The sequence below is a fragment of the Podarcis liolepis genome (assembly GCF_965112155.1).
Source record: "Podarcis liolepis genome assembly, chromosome: 8".
NCBI classification, from domain to species: domain Eukaryota; kingdom Metazoa; phylum Chordata; class Lepidosauria; order Squamata; family Lacertidae; genus Podarcis; species Podarcis liolepis.
Window position 1 is genome coordinate 75,983,395 of NC_139560.1, and position 22,929 is coordinate 76,006,323.

The 22,929-nt window shown below is 45.7% G+C and overlaps 1 protein-coding gene across 1 annotated transcript in view; it reads right to left on the reverse strand.

The window, feature by feature from the left end:
- The window catches only part of BASP1 (brain abundant membrane attached signal protein 1), an 80,432-nt gene extending 58,173 nt beyond the window's left edge, over window positions 1-22,259 (reverse strand). The window contains exon 1 of the mRNA XM_083519707.1: window positions 21,886-22,259. The gene's annotated coding sequence lies outside the window, so the exon portion shown is untranslated. The remainder of the gene's footprint in view (window positions 1-21,885) is intronic.
- Window positions 22,260-22,929: the final 670 nt, after the last annotated feature.

Here is a 22,929-nt window from a genome sequence, read left to right on the forward strand (position 1 = left end):
TGGGAATGGGTGATTGGCTGATAGGTGTGGTAAACCTGTTGGCGACTGTCAAGACTGCCATTGGTCTTACAGGAAAAAGCAAGGGGTGAGATGGCTAAAAATAGCTTTACCATGTATAATGAGATAAGAATCCAATGTCTCTATTCAGACCAGGTCTCTCCATGGTTTTAAGTTTGGTAACAAGTTGCAATTCAGCAACTTCTCTTTCCAGTCTATTTCTGAAATTCTTTTGTAATAAGACAGCTACTTTGAGATCTTGTATAGAATGTCCTGGGAGACTGAAGTGTTCTCCTACTGGTTTCTCTGTCTTGTGATTCCTAGTGTATCTGAAGAAGTGTGCATGCACACGAAAGTTCATACCAATAACAAACTTAGTTGGTCTCTAAGCTGCTACTGGAAGGAATTTTTTTATTTTGTTTCGACTACGGCAGACCAACACGGCTATCCACCTGTTTCTCAAAGCCAGATAGTTGTTTATTTCCTTGACATTTGATGGGAGGGCATTCCACAGGGCGGGCGCCACCACCAAGAAGGCCCTCTGCCTGGTTCCCTGTAACCTCACTTCTCACAGTGAGGGAACCGCCAGAAGGCCCTAGGAGCTGGACCTCAGTGTCCGGGTTGAACGATGGGGGTGGAGACGCTCCTTCAGGTATACTAGGCTGAGGCCATTTAGGGCTTTAAAGGCCAGCAGCAACACTCTGAATTGTGCTTGGAAATGTACTGGGAGCCAATGTGGGTCTTTCAGGATCTTAAGGAACTCCTCTGTTCACACAACGGTGGGATGTGATTTCCACCAAGTCTCCATCTCCTTACAAGGTATCATCCACCACTTTTAAGGATCCCCCAGCTCCCAGGAAGAGACTTGTGGTTGGTGGGAGATGTATGAACAAGGAACTGCAGAGGGAAGGCTTCATTCTGTGAATGTAATCTCTTGCTCCATCTGCAGTTATGATCCAAACCCTCCCCTTTCTTATACAGAAATACTGGTATAAGGAGCTGCCTTATAATAAGTTACACTATTGGTTGGTTAAGCCCTGTCCTGTCGCCTCTGATTGGCTGAAAGGTTCTTTACCAGCCCCACTGCCAAATATCCTTTCAACTGGGATTGACCCTAGTGCCTTCTATATTTAAAGCCCAGAGGCATATCACAGGCATAAGTCTGTAGCATCTCTGTTTCTCTGGTGCACCGGAGTATGGTGAATGTGATTGGTTAACTCATGTGCACTGATTGTTAGCACATTTTGGATTCCTAGCTTGAACTGACTGACCACCTTTCTGCAAAAGGCTGGAAGCAGAGAATCCTACATCTGCAAGTGGCCCACCTATTTTATAAATATTCCCGTCCTATAGACACCTGCAGTAAACAAATCCCTGGCTGGAATCCAAAGAACTCATTTGTGTGCATCTCAGGCCTGTGGATTTGTCATTTTTATTCTTTCTGACCAAATTCTGCTGCACCATATACGAAACTCCCCTCAGGTTTCATAAAAGGCTTGCTATTCTGTTCAAGGACCTAAACCCCAAAATGAGTCCTAGGACTCTGGATGCAAATTTCTGACTTGGGTGCTGCCACAAGAGCAGAGCCAGCTGGCTTTGCCCCACCCTGTCCCCTCATCCATACAAAACAAACGTTTACTCTGCTGTGCAAAGAAAGAAGAGAGCCTAGAGGGATTTGATGCAAATATACTGACATATTCATTTCCCATCATGGTCTCACCATCCCAAGAATTGTCATGCACTTACCAGGGCACAATAAGTGTGGATTCAGCTGCAATCCACACACTACACCCAAAGCTTTTTATTATTCCATGGATATCCCATCTTTCCTCCAAGGAAGGAGGAATGCCTACCCCTCTCTCCATTTTATCCTCGCAACAGCTTCGTCAGACTGTAGGCAAGGCTGAGGGACTGTGACCATCTCAGGATCACCAAGGGAGCTTCATGACTGAGTGACTATTTGAACTCTGATCTCACAGATCCTAACACAACACCCTAACCACACTGTCTGAACACTGTATGGATCCTCTGAGCTCACATTCTCAACAACAAACCACAGTAACACGGACAACAAGTTCCTGTGAAGATGGGTTTGGAGCAGGAATTGGGGAGAGTTAGCTGACAGAAAATGTGGCTTTATGTTTAACTTTGCAGAAGTAAAGAGTCTGATGAGGAACTCAGACTTGTGAGACACTTGAGAGACGGATAAAGTTCCATTAGATAAAAGTAGCTGGATAGATGACAGAAAACTTGTATTACAAAAAAAGGTTTTTTAAAAAAGTAAAGGATCCCGGCATGGTTAAGTCCAGTCAAAGGTGACTATGGGGTTGCAGTGCTCATCTCGCTTTCAGGCCAAGGGAGCTGGCGTTTGTCCACAGACAGCTTTCCGGGTCATGTGGCCAGCATGACTAAACCACTTCTGGCACAATGGGACACCGTGACGGAAACCAGAGCGTGTGGAAACGCCGTTTACCTTCCCACCACAGCAGTACCTATTTATCTACTTGCACTGGTGTGCTTTCGAACTGCTAGGTTGGCAGGAGCTGGGGCAGAGCAATGGGAGTTCACGCATCACGGGAATTAGAACTACTGACCTTCTGATCGGCAAGCCCAAGAGGCTCAGATGGCCTCTAATGAGGTGTGGCAGGGCACAAGAACTGTAATAAAGGGAGCTGAGAAATGTAGCTGCAAAGTAAGAGAATAGAGTGTCAGAGGAAAACTACACCACAACACGAATCATTTATATTCTAGTTTCATGGCTTGCTCCAAAGACTCTTGGGAAAATATAGCAACTCATCTCTTGAGAACTGCACTTCCCAGGATTGCTTTGGGTGGGGAATGACCATTAAAAAAAGTTTTAAGTATGTAATTCAGATATCTTGTTTAGTGAAAGGATGCTGAGCTTCAAACAGAAGGCAAGTAGTGCAGAAGCATTAAGAAGTACAGTGGTACCTCGGGTTACATGCGCTTCAGGTTACATACGCTTCAGGTTACAGACTCCGCTAACCCAGAAATAGTACCTCGGGTTAAGAACTTTGCTTCAGGATGAGAACAGAAATCGTGCTGCAGAGGCGTGGCGGCAGCAGCAGGCCCCATTAGCTAAAGTGGTGCTTCAGGTTTAGAACAGTTTCAGGTTAAGGACGGACCTCCGGAACGAATTAAGTACTTAACCCGAGGTACCACTGTAAATGAAGGAGATAGATGAAAGGAGAGAGGACAAGCCAGAGGAGACGCACATCCATCAAGACAAAAGATCGCCAAGACACAAGCAGGAAGTTTAGCAAAAGCAGAAGAAAGACGGGGCAGATCTTTGGAGAAGTTGAAAAAGCAGCAGCAGCAGAATTTGGCAGATGTCTTCAAGAGGTTGCAGTGAAAAGAGGAGTACATGCTATGTGCTATGGGGAGGAAGGAGATAAAATGTCAGGTAAAAGGCAGAACTCCCCGGTCACAATGCTAGATTTAGGATGACAGCAAGACATCCACTGGGGGGAAGGGCAAGAGAAAAGAAGAGGAAATAGATTATAGAGGAAGGCCATCTGCACAGCTGGGCATTCATCAATATGTTGCTGATTCCATGTGCATTTGTGAACCTTGGTCGCTTTCAATTTTATGCCTCCACAATCTATCTCAAGTGTTTTCTATCCACACCAGTATGTGGTGCCCGGTGGGGGGTTTTTGTGCTGCATGTTGCTGTCCCTTCTCTTAAAATGGTACTTCCCCAATCACCACAAGTTTCAGAGAAACCTGAGATCCACTGTGGGCATACACACAGACTTGAGTGGTTTAAACCAATTTATTGGTCCATGTTTTCCTGATCTGGTGTGTGGTGTCACTCAGGAAGACCCCAGTTAAAAATTTCACAGCACTTTAGGAGGATTGGAATATCACTTGTAGCTTAAGGTTGATTCTGACCATAATGGAAGAGGCAATGGGATTGGGATTACCATAAAAAGATATAAGAGGAAAGGACCCACAAAGGGGAAGGTGGAAGTCCAGGAGACTCCTTGGAATCTTGTTTGTATGATTTATGTTTGATATATCTCTGTAAATTTTTAATTTGAAAAACCAAATAAAGAATTTTTTAAAAAATCTCACAGCAGCCATAGACTCACAAGATGGCCTCCAATGAGCCGATGTCCCTCAGCCTCAGCACCCAGTTTAAGGGACAACCTAAATGCATCTTTTGTGCTCTGGGTGTGTTTCACTTACCTGGAATGTAATACAGAAGCATCTACACCTTTCGCTTATCATGTTAATTATTATTATTATTATTATTATTATTATTATTAATAATAATAATAATAATAATAATAATATCCCGCCCTCCCCAGCTGAAGCCAGGCTCAGAGCGGCTAACAACAGTAAAAGTAACACAGTTTACATAAATCACAATCAATTAATTGAAATACTTTCTAAAATCAGTTCATTCTAAAATCAATTCTGAATCAAATTAATGGCAACCATTGGGCTAGAGTTCTATGAGGATTACTGAAGGAGGGGGTCAGACTGTGCCTTGGCCAAAGGCCTGGTGGCAGTGGCGTAGCGTGGGGGGTGCAGGGGGGGCCGGCCGCACCGGGCGCAACATCTGGGGGTTAGGGTTAGGGGGCGCAAATCCATGGGTTAGGGGGCGCAAATTACTTGCCTTGCCCCGGGTGCTGACAACCCACGCTACGCCACTGCCTGGTGGAACAGCTCTGTCTTGCAGGCCTTGCGGGAAGATGTCAAGTCCCGCAGGGCCCTAGTCTCTTGTGACAGAGCGTTCCACCAGATTGGGGCCACGGCCGAGAAAGCCCTGGCTCTGGTTGAGGCCAGCCTAACCTCCCTGTGGCCAGGGACCTCCAAGATGTTTTTATTTGAAGACCGTAAGGTCCTCCGTGGGACACACCAGGACATTGACACCACATGTTGTTCCTTTTAAAAATGGATTCCTTGCCTGAAGAGGCCTTATAAGAGTTTCACCACAAAAGCTTAACCTCTACCACCATGCACAAGTGGAGCATCAAACCACCTTCTAGACTTGGCAGGAGAAGGACCAGCAGCTTGTCAGGAGAAGGGCACATTGCCAAATCCTCTCCTGTCATCAGTCACCTGAAGGGACACAGCAGGAAGCCTCCTCATGATTTCCGTATATTTATACACTCTGGTGTCGTTGTTGAGCCTTGTGTAATAGCATGGGAAAACAACTAGTGCCGTGGCACACACACAGTCAGGATGTGTGTAGTTTGGCCAACTGGGCAGCAGGGAATCTGGCATCTGCTACAACATTCTGTGGAGAAACCTTGCTGTTTTCTTTCTCAAGGCATTGTGGCTTTTTGAAGAGGACACGGAAAAACACATGGTCGCTGTGAAGAAATGGTTCAAAGGCACAAGGAGCTCTGGGCAGGCTGTCTAGATCCGATATGAATTTCTCCCAGGAGGTAGAACACACATGGCATGTCAAAAATGTACAGATACGCATAAAAATGTCAACAGGAAAAACCGTTCGTTTGTAAACCCATGTGCCAGATAAATGTTTTCAGCACAGAGCTAGGACTAGCCCTGAGCCCCTGCTGAGTGCACAGTGGTTGGAAACCCAGATCTGCAAACACATCATATGTAAAAAAAAGACACCAAGTCTCTGCTTTGCCATTGCTGCTTCTCCTTCCTTCCCTCTTTGAATTTGAGTGTATCAGGGCATTTCCCCCAAATCTAAATTAGGTGACAACTTGACTTTTGCACTCAAAATACCACCTTGCAACTAATTAAGCGCATGCATGCAAATGATTTTAATTTGCATACGCCTTCTTTTCTCTATACAGGAGTGTAAAATGTAGATTCCCCCACCAACACATAAAGTACATTTAACTCCATACATGCTTCCAGATCCAAAACTTTTGTTGCCGAGTTCTCAGAAGACCAGGATAGAAGGAACAGAAGCTATATTACTTTCTTCTTTTCTTCATGCCTCAGTATAACCAACAGTCAATTAATTAATGAGTCATGCAAAGGAATATGCTTCTTAGAGAGGAAGTAAAATCTTGTTCCTTGGGCTTTTTAAATAAATGGTTGCACTGGGGCTTGCATTGCAAGTTTTATTTCCCAGCATTCTAGCCACTACACAGTAGCTCTCCTATTCCGGCATCTTCCCATTTTTTGATCACAGCTCTATACAGTCCAGTATATTCCATGAAGTCAAGCAGATTCTTCTGTGGGTGCCTGATTTTTACTGCACCATAAGCGTTCTGTGATTGCTAAATGAGAACCCCTTTGCAATACAGTCACCAAAAGCCAGCACTGCATACCTCGCAGTTAGGAACAGCAAACGCCTCCTAAATCCTTGTCTCTCCCCTCTCAACGCCCAATTTAACCAGCAGAGCCTAATTTCCCCTGCTGTCCATGTGCTATATGTAACTAGAGACAAAGGCAGAGATTTTAGCATGCACGCACACAGGGAGAGAGATCTGTAGCAATTCTGCGAATATAAGCAAGGGGTGGAGAATGAAGCTAAACTGCAGGATCCAAGATTTACAATGAGCTACATTTGCTTGGGAGTGGGGCATGAGGGAGGGCTTGCCCAAGAATATTAATTGGCAGAGAGCAAGCCATGGGGTCCATGCAATATTTCTATTAGATCTATTTAAGAATGTGTTATCTGTCTTTGCACAGAGAAGAAACACCCTCCATAATACAGCTTCCTTCCAAGTGCTTGTTGTGGGCATCCATTTGTGCCTTTGGGAGTGAAGTCAAACTGTTGGAAGGTTGCAGTGCCTGCTGCGGTTGTAGAGACTGATACGGGAGAGACATGTTCTGTTGCAGCTGGGGCAGGTGAAGGTGTCCGGTTGTACTGCTGCAGACAGATGCACCATGGCGTTTCTTCTCTCTGCGCTCCTCCCGGCGGTCTTTCCTCCTCTGGTCACTGCTGTGGATACAGGACCTGGCCATCTGTCTCCAGGCACTGTGGTCGTCTGCAAGGGATTGCCACAGGGTTGGATTGATGCTGCCAGCCTTTGTGTCACATTTGCTGAAATCTTTGTAATGTGGAGTTGGTCTGCCAACATGCCTGAAGCAAACTGCCCATGGAGCAAGACTTTGGGGATCCTGCCATCTTCCATTCTGCGGACATGACCAAGTGAGCATAGACATTGATGGGACAGAAGTGCAAATGCGCTGAGAATGTGGGACTGGGAGGACAAACTTCTGTTTGAGACTCTGTCCTGCCATGTGATGCCCAAAATCTTCCTGATGGAAGGCACTGAGGCATCGCTCCTGGTGGTTGCAAGCTGCCCAAGGCTCACCTCCATAAAGCAGTGTGCTAAACACACATGCCTAGTAGACCTTCAACATGATATTGGACATTAGCATCACGTTCTCCCATACTCCTTTGGAGAGGTGAGCCATTGCCATAGCTGCCTTCTTCTGGATCAGCATCGAGGGAGAGGCTGCTGGTTATGGTGGAACCCAGGGAGACAAAATTGTCTACCACCTCAAGTGTGTGGTCACCAATCCTGATGTGTGCAGTGCTGGTGATGTCCTGACCCAAGACGTTGATCTTCGTCAGGCTGATGGTAACACCGAACTCCCTGCAGACTTGGAGAAACAACCGATGAGACTCTGTAGAGCTTCCTCTGAGTGTGCTGTCAAGACTGAGCAGTGCATGCTCTTGTTATCTCCTGCTTGGACTACTGCAATGCGCTCTACATGCGACTACCTATAAAGGTGACCTGGAAACTACAGCTAGAATGCGGCAGCCAGACTGGTGATGGGGAGTGGCCACCGAGACCACATAACACCGGTCCTGAAAGACCTACATTGACTCCCAGTACATTTCCGAGCACAATTCAAAGTGTTGGTGCTGACCTTTGAAGCTCTAAATGGCCTCGGCCCAGTATAACTGAAGGAGTGACTCCATCCCCATTGTTCAGCTCAGACACTGAGGTCCAGCTCCGAGGGCCTTCTGGCGGTTCCCTCACTGCGAGATGTGAGGTTACAGGGAACCAGGCAGAGGGCCTTCTCGGTTGTGGCGCCCGCCCTGTGGAACGCCCTTCCATCAGATGTCAAGGAAATAAACAACTATCTGACTTTGAGAAGACATCTGAACGCAGCCCTATTTAGGGAAGTTTTTAATGTTTGATGTTTTATCGTGTTTTTAATATTCTGTTGGAAGCCGCCCAGAGTGGCTGGGGAAACCCAGCCAGATGGGTGGGGTATAAATAATAAATTATGATTATGATTATTATCATCTGCAAACTGCATCTCTCAGATAAGGACCATCACACTTGTCTTGCTGTGGAGACATGCTAAGTTGAACAGACCCCCCCCCCCACTCCTTGAATGGATGTACGCACTGTCTTCAGTCAAGTTGAAGCCATATGAGAGCAACAGGGAGAAGAATATATCAAAGAGAGTTGCTGCAGGAACACAGCCCTGTTTCACACAGCTCTTTGTAGGGAAAGCATCTGAGGATGAGCTGTCCTATTGGACGGTGCCATGCATGTTCTCGTGAAAGGACACCATCATCTTGTGATGCTTAGGTGGGTATCTTTTTTGGCTGATGAATACTTTTCGGCCTTCCAAATACTGCTAGACCCAAAATTGGCATTCAGCTACAGTGGGTGATCTCTATCAGCACCACCACAGTGGCACAAGTGCCCAAGAACCAGGAATCCCATATAATCCATTGCATTTGAAGGAGGATGTAGAGGGTCTTCATCTTTTCTGGTACAGTGCTTTGTAGCTTCCAGGACTGGGCAACGGAAATCTTCTAGAAATTAGAAGCTGTAGGCATGTTATCACTGAGACAGTACGCTTGTCTCTGGGCTGTACCACCTCAGACTTCTATGGGGTTTTTTTCCTTCCATACAATAGAGTTCCCTCTATATAGAAAACTAGATGTCAAAGAGAAGGGTTCAATTCTTCCCTTCCCTTCCTGTCATTGTGTGTGTGTGTGTAGGGGGACCTTTCCATCATTTGAGCTCCCATCTGCAGTTTTAATCCACATGGCTTCCATCTTTTTAAGAACTGCACACAATCAAGCCAAAAGTAAGAAATTTCCAGCTACACTGATTTCAGTGGGAAAGATTTAATTTCATCTATCTCAACAGGATAAATAAAATGCCTTTAAATGTGTCCGGGCTGTGACCATTCACAGCACGTAAGTACAAACGTTTACATTTTCTTTTGTTCACACATGTTTGGGGGGGGGGTGAGGGATAAGCATTCCTTGTGTCAGCCTGTGAGATGTTGGGCAAAGAATGGAAAAGTTTCGTATTTGAAAAAAGCAGAAAAACTGGAAGGCAAAAGGCACTGTGGAAATAGGAAGTTTCTATTTTCTTCTTAGTTTCATTCATTTGACAGGTGCAAATTGTAGTGAAACAATCACCTCTCTCTTTAAATAAGATGTCAAGATGCTATCGGTATCCAGAGAGCAAGAAAATTGTGGCACATGTGATACTGCAACGCTGCAGGGGAGAGATCCACCGTACGAGTGCTTTCCATTCTCCACAGGCATTTTTTCATACGGTATCTTGAAACCACTTCTTAATGCATTAAGCCTCCATTACACGTTGCATATGGTTTCTATTTTCAAATCTCCGATGCTTTTAGGAATTTGTTCCTTGACTTCATTCATTGGTGCCTGACTGCAATTAGTGTTGACTGATAAGAAGAAGGCCAGCCGTTTCTTTCCCCCTTACCCCACTTCCCAAATTTTCTGTTTCCTGACTCAGCTCAACAACTTAATCCAAAACATTCATCTTTTAGAAGGGATTGTTGTCTGGCAGGAAGACATCTTCTCTAGCGTTTTTCCTGTTTGGGCACTTTTCTTTTTTTATTCACAAGATGGAGCCAGAACCAGAGAGAAAAGGAAAACACGAAGCATATGTGATGTCTCTATGAAAAAACAATTTGTATTGTTCATCATCGTCAGGTGGAACCTGGTATTTAAAGAGGGTGCAAATCTATTGTCGATTTGACTGCATAGGATGTTTAAAGATTTGTATTAGCGCATGGTTTTCCGTTAAGTGTTTCTTTTTGCACCATTAACAGTGGCTTTGCATTACTTCCAGGTGCTGGGCAGTTAATGACACACACAGCAGCAAATTGAATATGGAAAGCAGCTAGGAACAATTAATCCTACTGCAGCAATTCCTACATTTGTGTGCCACAAGAGAACTGCTGGCATGCCACACAAAATAAATAAATTAATGGCTTCTTTCAGCCCCAAGTACCCGCCTACGGCTGCCTCAGCGCATCATTCGCTGTTTTCACTGGCCTGGCCACTTTCCCATTGGTTCTGCTGGTGCAAGGTAATTCAGCCACATCTTTTCATTGGTTGTGACTGGATCGTTTTATCACACCAAGACAGAGACTGGGCAGAAGGCCCTGACTTCAGAAGAAACTGCTCACTGTATCTCTGCCCTGGTCCAGTCGAAAACAGTGGCTCAGGGCTTTTCCACGCTTACTTTTTGGCCCACTCTTTCCAGACAAAGGTCATCACTTTAACACTCTGCACCCAAGCGTTATTTTTCTTTTTCTTTTGCCCCGAAATTTCCCCCACGAAAACCCACTCTCTCAAGCTGAATCGGAGCAAATGTCAGTTCAGGTTTTGCATAGATTGACGTTTGTTCCAATTGAGCTTTTAAAGAGCAGGTTTGCTAAGGGAAGATAAGCCTTCAGCTTGCAGACTCTTAATGTAAAACTTTGCAAATGTTCGGAGTGAAGTGTGCCTTCTACAAAGGTGGTTTTAGAGGAATTTGAATAGTTTGCCTGCACTGGGCACCAAGACGAGAGGGAGCTGCAGGGGGGCGCCGCAAAAATGACTTAGGTACCAAATTTTGGCATTGCACAGGGGACTGCTGAAATTTGAATGCCCATAGTCCGCCACTGCCTCCAGTTTCAATTCAGACTAAAATGTGACTCGGTTGTCAGAGGCTTGGGAAACACTTGCTTGCCAGCATGCAAATAGTACATTACATTGACCATGGGTGGAAATATAAACTGCAAACATACCTGTGTAACCAATGTTCACTTTCCAGAGTGGAAAATCAGCTTTGGGAGTGTTCGAGATCAGTGTTTGAAACTCCCATTGTTCTAGGCACATTTTGTGACATGGAATTCCATTGGTGTGAGAGGTTTCTGAGCTCTGGGCGCAGTACTGTGCCTAAGATTTCAGATTAAAACTGCAGAGTGGAAGGAAAAGAGGTCCTTTTCCTGCCTCCCCACTTCCAGCTGCTCTCTGAAGACTGGAGAAGAGACCATCTTAAGAATATTAGGGGTGTGGGCAAGGGAAGGACTATACCATGTTAAAAAAGAACATAATATTTTAGCTGCAGTTCATTCATGTTCAGCTTTGTATTCTTGTTATTAAAAAAACACACTTAGACATTCTGTTGTTGTGCCCATAACCTAGGTTTAAGGTGCCATTTAGCTCCTAGCTTCCATATCTCAGTTTCCAACACGGTATACAATGTGCTTTATACAGTGGTACCTCAGGTTAAGTACTTAATTCATTCCGGAGGTCTGTTCTTAACCCGAAACTGTTCTTAACTTGAAGCACCACTTTAGCTAATTGGGCCTCCTGCTGCTGCCGCACCGCCGGAGCACGATTTCTGTTCTCATCCTGAAGCAAAGTTCTTAACCTGAAGCACTATTTCTGGGTTAGTGGAGTCTGTAACCTGAAGCGTATGTAACCCGAGGTACCACTGTATTTTCTGCTTTTGCCTTATAACTGTAAGAACACCAGCAACCTCTTTGCATTGCAAGTCTGTAGGTGGGACTTGCTTTTAACATCATCCTTGTACAATGCCTATGTTTTCAAGACACTTTGTAGACCCTACATTATGATTACTGCCACAGCCACCCAGTGAGATTTACAGGCGGATGGCTACATGAATGTTATTGGCCCAGAGATGGAAAGAAGATAAAGTTCCTACCAGAGAAGAATGGCAGATGAAGTTGATGGACTATCCAGCGGTTCTCAACCTCTGGGTCCCCAGATGTTGTTGGACTACAACTCCCATCATCCCTGAGCTCTGGCCTTGCTAGCTAGGGATGATGGGAGTTGCAGTTCAACAACATCTGGGGACGCACAGGTTGAGAAAGGCTGGACTATGCCGAAATGGTTAAATGACAGAAAGAATCAGAAACCAGGAAGACCAAAATTTTAATAAGGAATGGGGGGAAAATAGAACTTATCTTAAAGACCATTGTAAACAGTTAAAATCCTTAGTAGGATTAAGGATTAGTTAAGGGTAAATTCTGGATACAATGGAGATGTAAAAGATTTGGATCATCATAAAAGATGCAGGAGGAAAGGATTAATAATAGGACCCACAAAGGGGAGGATGGAAATCCAGGAGATTCTTTAGAATCTTGTTTTTATGATTTATGTTTGATATATCTCTGTAAATTTTTAATTTGAAAAACCAAATAAATAAATATTTAAAAAAGAGATTCATGGGGATGGAGTCTGAGGAACCATTCTCTAGAACCACTGAGGAGGCTGTTTCCTGTCACTAAAAAAACATTTATCTAAATCAACTCCTTCTCCAACACCATTATCTTACCCTTACTGTTCTGCTCAATTCTGGCTTCCCTCAGTATTCTTCTGGACTGTGAGTGGACATCTCACCACATGCAGAGGAGAATTACAGGCAACCAAGCTAACTTAAGAAAAGCCAATTTATGAAGTATCAGGTCAACACAGAGTCACAGTTCCAGAACCACCTAGGCTCTAGCCATAATATTCAGCCCAACACACCATACCCATCAACTGTCCCAGGCATCCAGTTTTGGGGGACCGTTTTCTCATGCAGGTCACATGACTCACACGGAAGTGCGGCCCTGGAAGATGGCCGTCCTGGTTTTCCAGTGGGACGTGTTGGAGGCTATGCACACTGGTCAGGGGTCCCTGCACCTATCTCTTAAATGAGGGGTAGAAGACATGCTAATTAATCCAGAAGGCGGCAGCTAGACTGGTGACTGAGAGCGGCTGCCAAGACCATATAACACCAGTCCTGAAAGACCTACATTGGCTCCCAGTACGTTTCCGAGCACAATTCAAAGTGTTGGTGCTGACCTTTAAAGCCCTAAATGGCCTCGGTCCAGTATACCTGAAGGAGCGTCTCCACCCCCATCGTTCAGTCTGGACACTGAGGTCCAGCTCCGAGGGCCTTCTGGTGGTTCCCTCACTGCGAGATGTGAGGTTACAGGGAACCAGGCAGAGGGCCTTCTCAGTAGTGGCACCCGCCCTGTGGGACGTCCTCCCAGCAGATTTCAATGAAATAAACAACTATATGACTTTTTAGAAGACATCTGAAGGCAGCCCTGTTTAGGGAAGTGTTTAATGTTGGGTGCTTTATTGTTGTTTTTAATATTCTGTTGGGAGTCGCACAGAGCAGCTGAGGAAACCCAGACAGATGGGTGGGGCATAAATATTATTATTATTATTATTATTATTATTATTATTATTATTATTATTATGTGACCTCACCCAGTCTTTGTGCTTTGGCATACATAGGCATTTACTGCATGGAGTGCCACTGTCTTCATACTCTGGCAGCTACTACTGGTGGTGTGAGGCTCCACTATGGTGATGGTCTATGCTATAAATGATACAGAAAGGGAAGGACACCAGATGTCAGTTTTCCCCATGGCACCTGCAATATGCTCCAACCTCAAGGTGAGGCTTCTTTTCCCTATTTACTGGTAGCAGTAATGTAGGCCTCTTGTCCTGATGGGGATTAGGGGGAAAGAGGACCACTTTAGTCATTCTGTTACTGGTTAAAGATCAAGGTGGGGAGGTATGAAACATAAGGAGGAGGAACATCTAAATGCATCAAGCCTTGCGTAAGTGTGTGTAAGCTACCTAGCGCTATTACTCAGTGGCAGGACAAAGGAACTCTGCACATGCCCAGCAGCACTGTATTATTATTTCATGTTATTGCTATTTAGACAGAGCGTGGGCCCTAGAAATTGTTCCTTGCCAAGAACAGAAAACTGCCTGCACCACTTCCAGATACGGCCTAGGACCCTCATACCTACGGGACCGCCTCTCCTGGTATGTCCCGCAGAGGACCTTATGGTCTTCAAACAAAAACACCATGGAGGTCCCGGGCCACAGAGAGGTTAGGCTGGCCTCAACCAGAGCCATGGCTTTTTTAGCTGTGGCTCCAATCTGGTGGAACGCTCTGTCACAAGAGACTAGGGCCCTGCGGGACTTGACATCCTTCCGCAGGGCCTGCAAGACAGAGCTGTTCCACCAGGCCTTTGGCCAAGGCACAGTCTGACCCCCTCCTTCGGTAATCCTCATAGAACTCTAGCCCAGTGGTTGCCATTAATTTGATTTGAATTGATTTTAGAATGCTGTATTATTTTACTATTGTTAGCTGCTCCTAGCCCGGCTTTGGCTGGGGAGGGCGGGATATAAATATTTTTTATTATATTATTATTATTAATTCACTAGTTAGGTAAAGGACTAGATAAATTAGCTCATAGTCATATATACATGCCAGGCTACAAGCATCTCATGGGTCAGTTAAAATTCACTAGCACTACCTAAAGCCTATAATCAGGGCTGATCTCTATGTTAGCTACAGACAGGCTTATCTCTATGTTAGCTACAGACAACTCAGTATTGCAAGACTCCATACACTACTCCATTTATTGATTCTGCAGGCAAACTCTGGCACTGGTTAGACTCACCTCGGGCTCTGAATTGCACCCTTGCCACTCTGTGGGTCTCCCTTCCATTTAGCCACCCCCAGCAGCATCCACACCTGGCAACCTTTGGTCCTCTAGATGCTGATGAACTGCAACTCTCATTGGCCCCACCAAGCATGGCCAACAGCCATGGATGATGGGAGTTGTATCTCAGCAACATGTATAAGGTGAAATGTTCCCCACACCTGTCTGTATCCTTTCCCCCTCTTCCCAACGTCTACACTTGGCTGTAGCACTGCTAGCAAGAGACTTCGTGTGCCTTCTCCATTTTGTCTACTCTGAAGTTCTCGGGCCTTCTCTTTACAACTCTTCCCTCAGCTTCTCTCCTTGCCACTGCTTGCTTCCTTATTTTCAGTAGCCAACACATCCACACTTGACCTCTGCTCCAACCTCTTCCTAGCTTCCTACCAGGGGCTGTTCCTTGTACCACCAAGACAAATTTCACTGCTCCATTTTAGGAGGATCATTTATCCTCCCCTCAACTGCAACCCCTGAAAAGGGAGAATATACTTCCTCTCATTTCTGGGGAACAACAGAAAATACCTCCAAGTTTTCATGGGCGAAGGAACGGCTGGATTTCCTTAATTAAATCCTGTTTTTGAACAAGTCCCAGAGCAAGCATGAAGCACCTAAGAACCTCCCCATTCTGCCATCGTTCCTCTGCTAGTGGTGACCAGGAGTTCCCCTTGGCATATCGGCCTGCCTCCAGCAGAAAACAGGACCAGAAGATCCTGGCACGCCTTGCAGAGACGATGGGCAGCCAGGTGATTTACACCCCCAATTTTTAAAAACAAACAAACCACCACCTCATTTATGTAAGGCAAACCAAGCCCTTCCCCACCACCACCACCACCACACACACACTAGATAAAGTCTCCTGCACCACCTCTGGTTTGTGAGTGCTTTCTTTTCATTCCCATTCTAAATTGCTGAAAAAAGCTGGGCCAAAAATCCTGGCCCTGCTCTAGTCGATGGCCTCAGATTCCTCTTCTTTCTGTTCCTGCTGGTGCCTTGGAAGCTCATTCATTTCTAGCAATCCTCCCCCCATGCTAAGAAACCCAAAGCCTGCCTTCCTAGTAAATTATACAGATGTTTCCACTAACATAGGAAGCTGCTATGTAAAGGCCATTGGTCCATCTAGTTCAGTTTGGCGAGGTTTCAGACTGGGATCCTTCCCAGCCCTACCTGGGGATACCAGAGCTTGAAGCTGGGGGCTTCTGCATGCTAAGCAAATGTTCTCTGTCTTTACATGCACTTGCGAGATGTGCATCCTATATCCTGGTTGCAAAACAGAACATAGTCTCAGAATGTCAAATGTTCTTTCGGGAATGGGAGGGCAAAGGACAAGGAAGAAGTGTGGGATGTAACAAAAGCAGTCAAATACAACATTTCCTGTTTGCCTAGAGTGGACATGCAGGGGAATGTCGGTCCAGCCAGTTGAACTTCCTGTTACACCTGGTCTGGAGCATCCTTCCTTTTCATGTGATCAGGTAAGGTGGGCGTGACCCTTCCACACCCCACAAAAGGTCCAGTCATGCAGCCACTTTCCTTTTTTGATGCCTTTTCTTCTCTTGGACTACACAGCAGCATGTGGGATGAATTCCCATATGGGATGAACTAAAATCCTCTTCTGTAACTCTAAGCTAAAGCCTGCCTTTAGGGCTCCAACTGTGAACTGAATGTGAGTAAACTTATTACTTTTAAAAGAAGACTGTTGTGTTTTTATTCTTTTAGGAGGGAATCAAAGGGGTCTTACCAGGAATAGTAGAACTTAAGAGATTCTAACGAATCTGCAACTAGCTTCCTGCTGTGTAAAGAGGGGAATGTACTCTGCTGTGTGAATAAACTCACTAGCGTGAGTTAGGAAGGATAATATTTAATCAATATATCCTCTCCTGCTACCCACAACATTCCAACAAGAAGTGCAGACATGGCTGTGTGGGTGGCAAAAGGAACGAGGAAATCAGAGATTTAGGAGAACCAGAAGTTCTAACCCTTCCCTACATTTAGTTTCTGATCTTTCAGGTGACATTGTTTGGACACACTTTTCTTTGAAACCATGTGGGCTAGGAATCTTTTCAAAACAAAGAAGTGAAAGCCCTATGCTCTCGCTCGGTGAAATTTTGCACATCAAAATCACATCTGTAGAATTAAGGGTCTACTAGAATAAGGCAATTCCTGCCCACCTAGCAGTTCAAAAGCACCCCTAAGTGCAAGTAGATAAATAGGTACCGCTTTATAGCGGGAAGGTAAACGGCGTTTCCGTGCGCTGCGCTGGTCTGGCTCGCCAGAGCAGCTTCGTCACGCTGGCCACGTGACCCGGAAGTGTCTCCGGACAGCGCTGGCCCCCGGCCTCTTAAGTGAGATGGGCGCACAACCCTAGAGTCGGACACGACTGGCCCGTACGGGCAGGGGTACCTTTACCTTTACCTAGAATAAGGCAATTAGCAGCCCAATACCCAAGCAAGTGGATTTGGAAGCAAATCTCATTGATTTATGTGGGTTTATGTCCAAGTTTACTTGGAAGTGTGCTCTCACAAGTGGAAATTTTGCACATCAAAAGCGCACCTGTAGAATTAAGGGTCTACTAGAATAAGGCAATTAGCAGCCCAATACCCAAGCAAGCTGACTTGGAAGCAAATCTCGTTGATTTATGTGGGTTTATGTCCAAGATTACTTGGAAGTGTGACCTACTGACATTTACTTGGAAGTAAGCTCATTTGAACTCAGAGGGACTTACTTCAAAGCAGTCATGGGATCGGGCCATGTTACTTCTCCAGATGACACTTATCAATAATTGTTCCTCAGGAGATCTTGTTTAGTACTGGCTCTTAACTGTTAAAAATGACCATAGAACTTCATCAGTCAACTTGCACCCAATCCTACATATTATGTGAAAGCAGGTTCCACTGATTTCAGTGAGATATACTTCTGGTTGCTATGTTAAGGATGCGAGCACCAACCACTTACTCAAAAGTAACATTGTTAAAGAGGTAAAGAGAATTTATGATGTGAGAGGAGGAATCCATTTTACATTGTGGGTTTCACCAATTGCTTATTAATAAAACAAACCTACTTCTGTTTTCTGTGGAAAAGATGTTTTTAGAAGTGCAACTGATGACACAAATGGCTTGGTCAGCAGATCAAAATGTCAGCTGCAACAAGGGATTGCAAGAAAGACAGATGAATACAGGACACTTTAGAAAATACAAATTTTATTTGTAGCTTCCGGTTGCAGTTACTAACGCTGCCATTTTTGCAGAGGGCCATGATTTCACAAAACACATGGGCATGGTGCAGTTTTGGAACTATGCTTTTAACAAAAACTGAAATATTTCTCATCTTCTACTCTCTTTTGATACATGGGGGGAGGGGAGCAAGAAAGGCTATGAACAATATTGCAAGCAGAAGATTCCACAAGTTTGGGCAGTATTTGTAAACAGCATGCAGCAAGGGGACTGGCAGATCTGTTTTTTTGCAGAGCAGTGTTGTGTGATGTGCTTCCCTAACAGTTATTTCACTAACAAATTTCCTGAGTTACCCAATCAGCTGTTTTGACAAGTTAACATGTGGGGAGCTGCTGGCTTCCTGTCAGCAGTTTTACTTGACTGGGGAAAGCAGCTTTCACCATTAATATGCAGCCACTAACAGGTGACAAAAAAAACAAGTGGTAGTGGTGACTTCTTTCCTTCGATTCATGCTCCTCCTCTCCATTTAAAACTTCACTTTCTGTTTTCTTCTCCAAACCAGCTGTGCCGTTCAGCAAAACAAAGGGAAATAATCCTACCCACATTCTATATGTCTGACCAACTATTGATCAGTTATTGGGTCGATACACTAGGCATTCCAAAAGCACAAATCCTTTTGCTTTGAGGATTTGGGCTGTGTGCATTTTTACTGATGTCTTTTTGTTTAGGTAACTGATTAACCTGCAGTGAGGTGTGTGTGTGTGTGTGTGTGTGTGTGTATGTGTGTATGTGTATACTACTACAGCTGTTGCTAAAATATACCATGCTACTGTTTGCACTCTAATAAATCTGGGAATCTTGTGCCAGCCTTTAGCAAAGTCCCCTCCCCTCTTCCTCCACTCTCGAGACTGTGGTTCTCAGATATATTCTGTCACTTGGTGTGTTTTTTTAATGTCCTGTGGGCAAGGCAATAAACTGTTGATGGACTGACTCTGAGGCCTGTGGACAGACATTACCCAATCAGCATTCCAAGATATCTCAAAATCCGGATTGTTTGGCCGGATGACAGTTCTAATACATACATACATATATATATATATATATATATATATATATATATATATATAGTTGGGCCTAGAAGTAGCAATTCAGATGTGACAGTTCCTCTGTATTGGCAAATTCTTGATTAGATCTGTGCCTGGGTAAAGCTGCAAATCCAACCAGTCCATCACTGTGGTTTCCTTCTAGACTAACTAGCCAAGGTTGAGCCTGGTCATTTGCATCAGCCTCCCATGTGAACAAGACAATGTTAACACACATAGGAGCATGGTAAACTTGTCGTCTCAATTCCCACATTGTGCGTAGATGTTTGTACCTCCCAAACTGCTGTGTCTAAGCAAATCCTTCCCCCAGCTCTTATAAATGGAAGAATTTGAGTATGATGCCAAGGTTTCCACCAGGAACCAAAATCTGAGTGTGGGCTCACTACTAAACTAATTCATCCATATTATCCTGCCAAAGTGCTGCCTGTGGAGGGTTTTGCCACACTTCAATTGCAGATGTGGGGGGGAATGGGCATCTGTATCCACCGTACAGTACATCTTGGTAAATCCCATTTCTTGAAATGAATGGAGAGAAGGTTGGAAAGAAGAGCACTAAATGAAGAAAACAGTACTGTATAGGAAAAAATGCCAGAGAGGAGGAGAGTGTCTCCCTCTAGGTGGAGGAATTTGGCAGACAGTGTCAGCCGGGGTGCTTCCTATAGCGACAGATTCTTCACAGTATCATTAAACACGGACTTTAATTGAACTAGGTACACGGAAGTTGCCTAATTGTCCTCTTCTAATGGATCAGCCTCATTAGTGCAGTTCATTTGATACCCCCAAAATGTTTGCAGAAAAGATGGCCAGCCTAGCAGATAAGAGAGAGGGTGTGGAGAAACACATTGAAATGGTTGCCCCTATTCCTCAGCACAGTTCTTTGAAGGCCATTTTGCAAGATACTAGACAGTGAAGATTTTCCAGAGCCTACACCCCAGCATGGCCATTTCTTTACTCTCCCCCCCCCCATTCATCTAGATTAGAAGCATTTTTTTCACTGCTACATTGGAAAAAGGGAGTTGTGATAGTATGGCTGGACTGATGCACAATCTTAACAGTGAACAGAGATCACCACCGCTTAATATTAAGCAGAATTTCATTCACATGGGTTTGTAAAATTGATGCTGAGTCTACAATCTCCCTCTCCCTCTGCCCCTTTAAATCCACTGGAGCATTTAACAAGGTGCTTATGCAAGATGGATCTGCTGGCAAAAAAAAAGGATTCCCTCCAATGCTGTCCTACAGGTCTGGAGAGATCCTTATCTCAAGATGCCTGCCTTTGTTCTGCCAATTCTGATAAGTGCCTGACTAACGATGGAGAGAGACTTGCCTCGTCCGTCTTCCCCACCCTGCTCTGCTACGCATGCGCGAGGCGAAGACAAAGGAATAGGTAATTACAAGAGAGTTTCATTCATTTTCCCTGCAGTATCGCCAAAAGAGGAGCCCAGCTGGGAGGTTTTCGCACCCAACACAGACCCGGTGTCGTAGACGACGTGTGAATGCGCTGGCCTCGGGGACGGCTACTTTAAAAGGCATCCCCAAAAAAAGAAAGCGTGGTACCCGGGAGCCTCATCTCCGGGAGCCACTAAGATGCGCTCGTTTTCATGTGCCATGATTCGGTGGCTAACGCAGCAGAGGGGTGGAGAAGGGAGAGAAACTGCAGGATCTCTGATTTACAAGAAACCACATTCGCTTGGGGGTGGGGAGAGGATGCCAGGAGGGGGCTTGCTATGCATATTCATGGCGGAGAGGACGAAGCCACGGGGATCCATGCAGTATTCCTAAACTCCATAGAGATGATGTGGATCTTTGCATTAAGCAAAAAAATTCCCCAAGCCAAGACACACAAACGCTTCTGGTCTTGCAGGCTTTGCATTTAAGCAGGGTGGGAGATTAAAATGTTTGTGGCCACTGCTATCATATCCCCCCCACCCCGCCCCCTCCTCGTCTGTCTTTCTTTTTCACCCCACACTGGTGACCAATAATAAAACCAGAAGCTCTTTTCTTCAGGATCGCTTAAGAAAGAGCAATCACACAGTGTAACACCCCAGGATGGTTTTAAAATAAAAAATAAAAAATTGGCAGGCGTCCACTTTACACCTCGCCCGCCCTCTGCTAAGAGAAGATTGAAGGGGTGATTTTTTTAAAAGAAGGAGGAGGGGAAACACGTTTAGCCAAAATACACACGCACAAATCGTTTAGGAGTTTTCTCCAAAGTGCTCCACAGGTAATATAACTGCGAAAAACCATCCTTTCAAGCCCAAGCTGAGGCTCTCATGCCATTTACGCTCTTCCCCCCTCCTTCCTCTCCCCCTCCCCTGCATGATCTTAACATGGATGTACGCCCCCTCCCCAATATGCCTTCTTCGAGATATCCATGCTATGCAGTCTTTATTTATTTATTTATTTATTTATTTATACTGTACATATAGATATATATATATTAAAAAGATGGGGAAAGAAATCTGTAACATCCCCTCCCAAAAAAGTGGCTTAAAAAAAATTAAAGAGAAAAACAACCCCAAACCCTCCATCCCGATTCCCCACATCCATCCCTTTCTCCATCATGCCCGTGGACGTCTCCATGCAAAGATTTCAAGACATAGGCACTGACTTAAATTTCTCCCTTTCATAGAAACCCATCGCCCAGGCATGTGGGCTACCTAGATCTTGCTTCTCCCTCTTTTAAATATATATATAGAGATCAGAAAATCTCCCAATACACACACACACACACACACATTAAAAATTTCGAGAGAACAAGCGGTTTTCATTTTTGGAGGCGGGGGCGTTTGTTTCAACAGCAATAAGAACCGGATCGACCAGCTGGCTGCCGCGTAAAAAACACAGAGGGGGGAAACAAGAAAATCCAAATTGTCTCCAGCCTCTCGGATGGTGCTTACCTCGTTCCTTTGCTCCTCTGTCCCCTTTGGCGCGGCTGCGAGGCTGGGGTCACAAAGAGAGAGAGAGAGAGCGGGGTCCCGGCTCGCCCTGGCGCCCGCTGAGTCTCGCCGGAGATCTCCCTCGCTCGCTGGCTGGGAGTGTAGTGGCTGGAGCTGTGGCTGCTTGGAGTAACGCCGGCGCCGCCGCTACTGCTGCCGCTGCATTTCTCCCCCTCCCTCCCGCTTCTCTCGGTGACAGTCTGTGGGCAGTTCAAAAGCCACACATGCACACGCACGCACGCGCGCACAGACACGCGCACCGGGTTTGGTTCCTCTCTCTCTCCTCACCCCCTCCGCGCGCGCGCGCGCGCGCGCGCACCCACCCCTCCCTCCTTACCTTTTTTTCCCCTTCTCCACCCCCCCCCCCCAATTATTTCACCCAAAGCTCATCAGCTTCAAGAGATGCCTCCTTTCGCCCTTAGGGGGCTGTCCCGAGCCAAGGTTTTAAATATCCGCTTTGCGCGTTTCAAGACGGAGTCTTGTTTTGGAAGGCGCGTAAACATGCCCACCGAGCTTCCAACCCCCACGTGAAAGGATGGATCCCGCGGTGGGGAGGAACAGCAAGGGCAGATCTCTCTGCTGGTGGATTCTGACTCCTTTCCTAAGAGATCTTGCAAGCCTTCAGAGGTGCTTTTTACTTCGCTTCCCCTGCCTCTTTATATATTACTAATATTATTGTGGTTTTTACGCACGGGGCGGAGCGCAAGCGGTCGTCGTTGTTGGCATTCTGGCACCGCGCGGCTGGATGGGGAATGGGAGAGACGCGCGCCAGCAGAATGGGCTTCTTCTGCGCGCTCTGGGCTTCCTCGAAGGAACGGCAGCTTGTGGCCAAGGGATGGCAAACGCGGATGGCGAAGGGATGAGGAGAGGACCACCCCGGGGAGGCTTCCGCGCAGGGGTGCGCGGCGTGCTGCGTTGGGTTGCAGGAGGGCCGGAATTCTTGCATTTAAAAGTGCCACCTGCTTGGGACATCGAGGAAAACCTTCCTCTGGTGATGGGACGGTT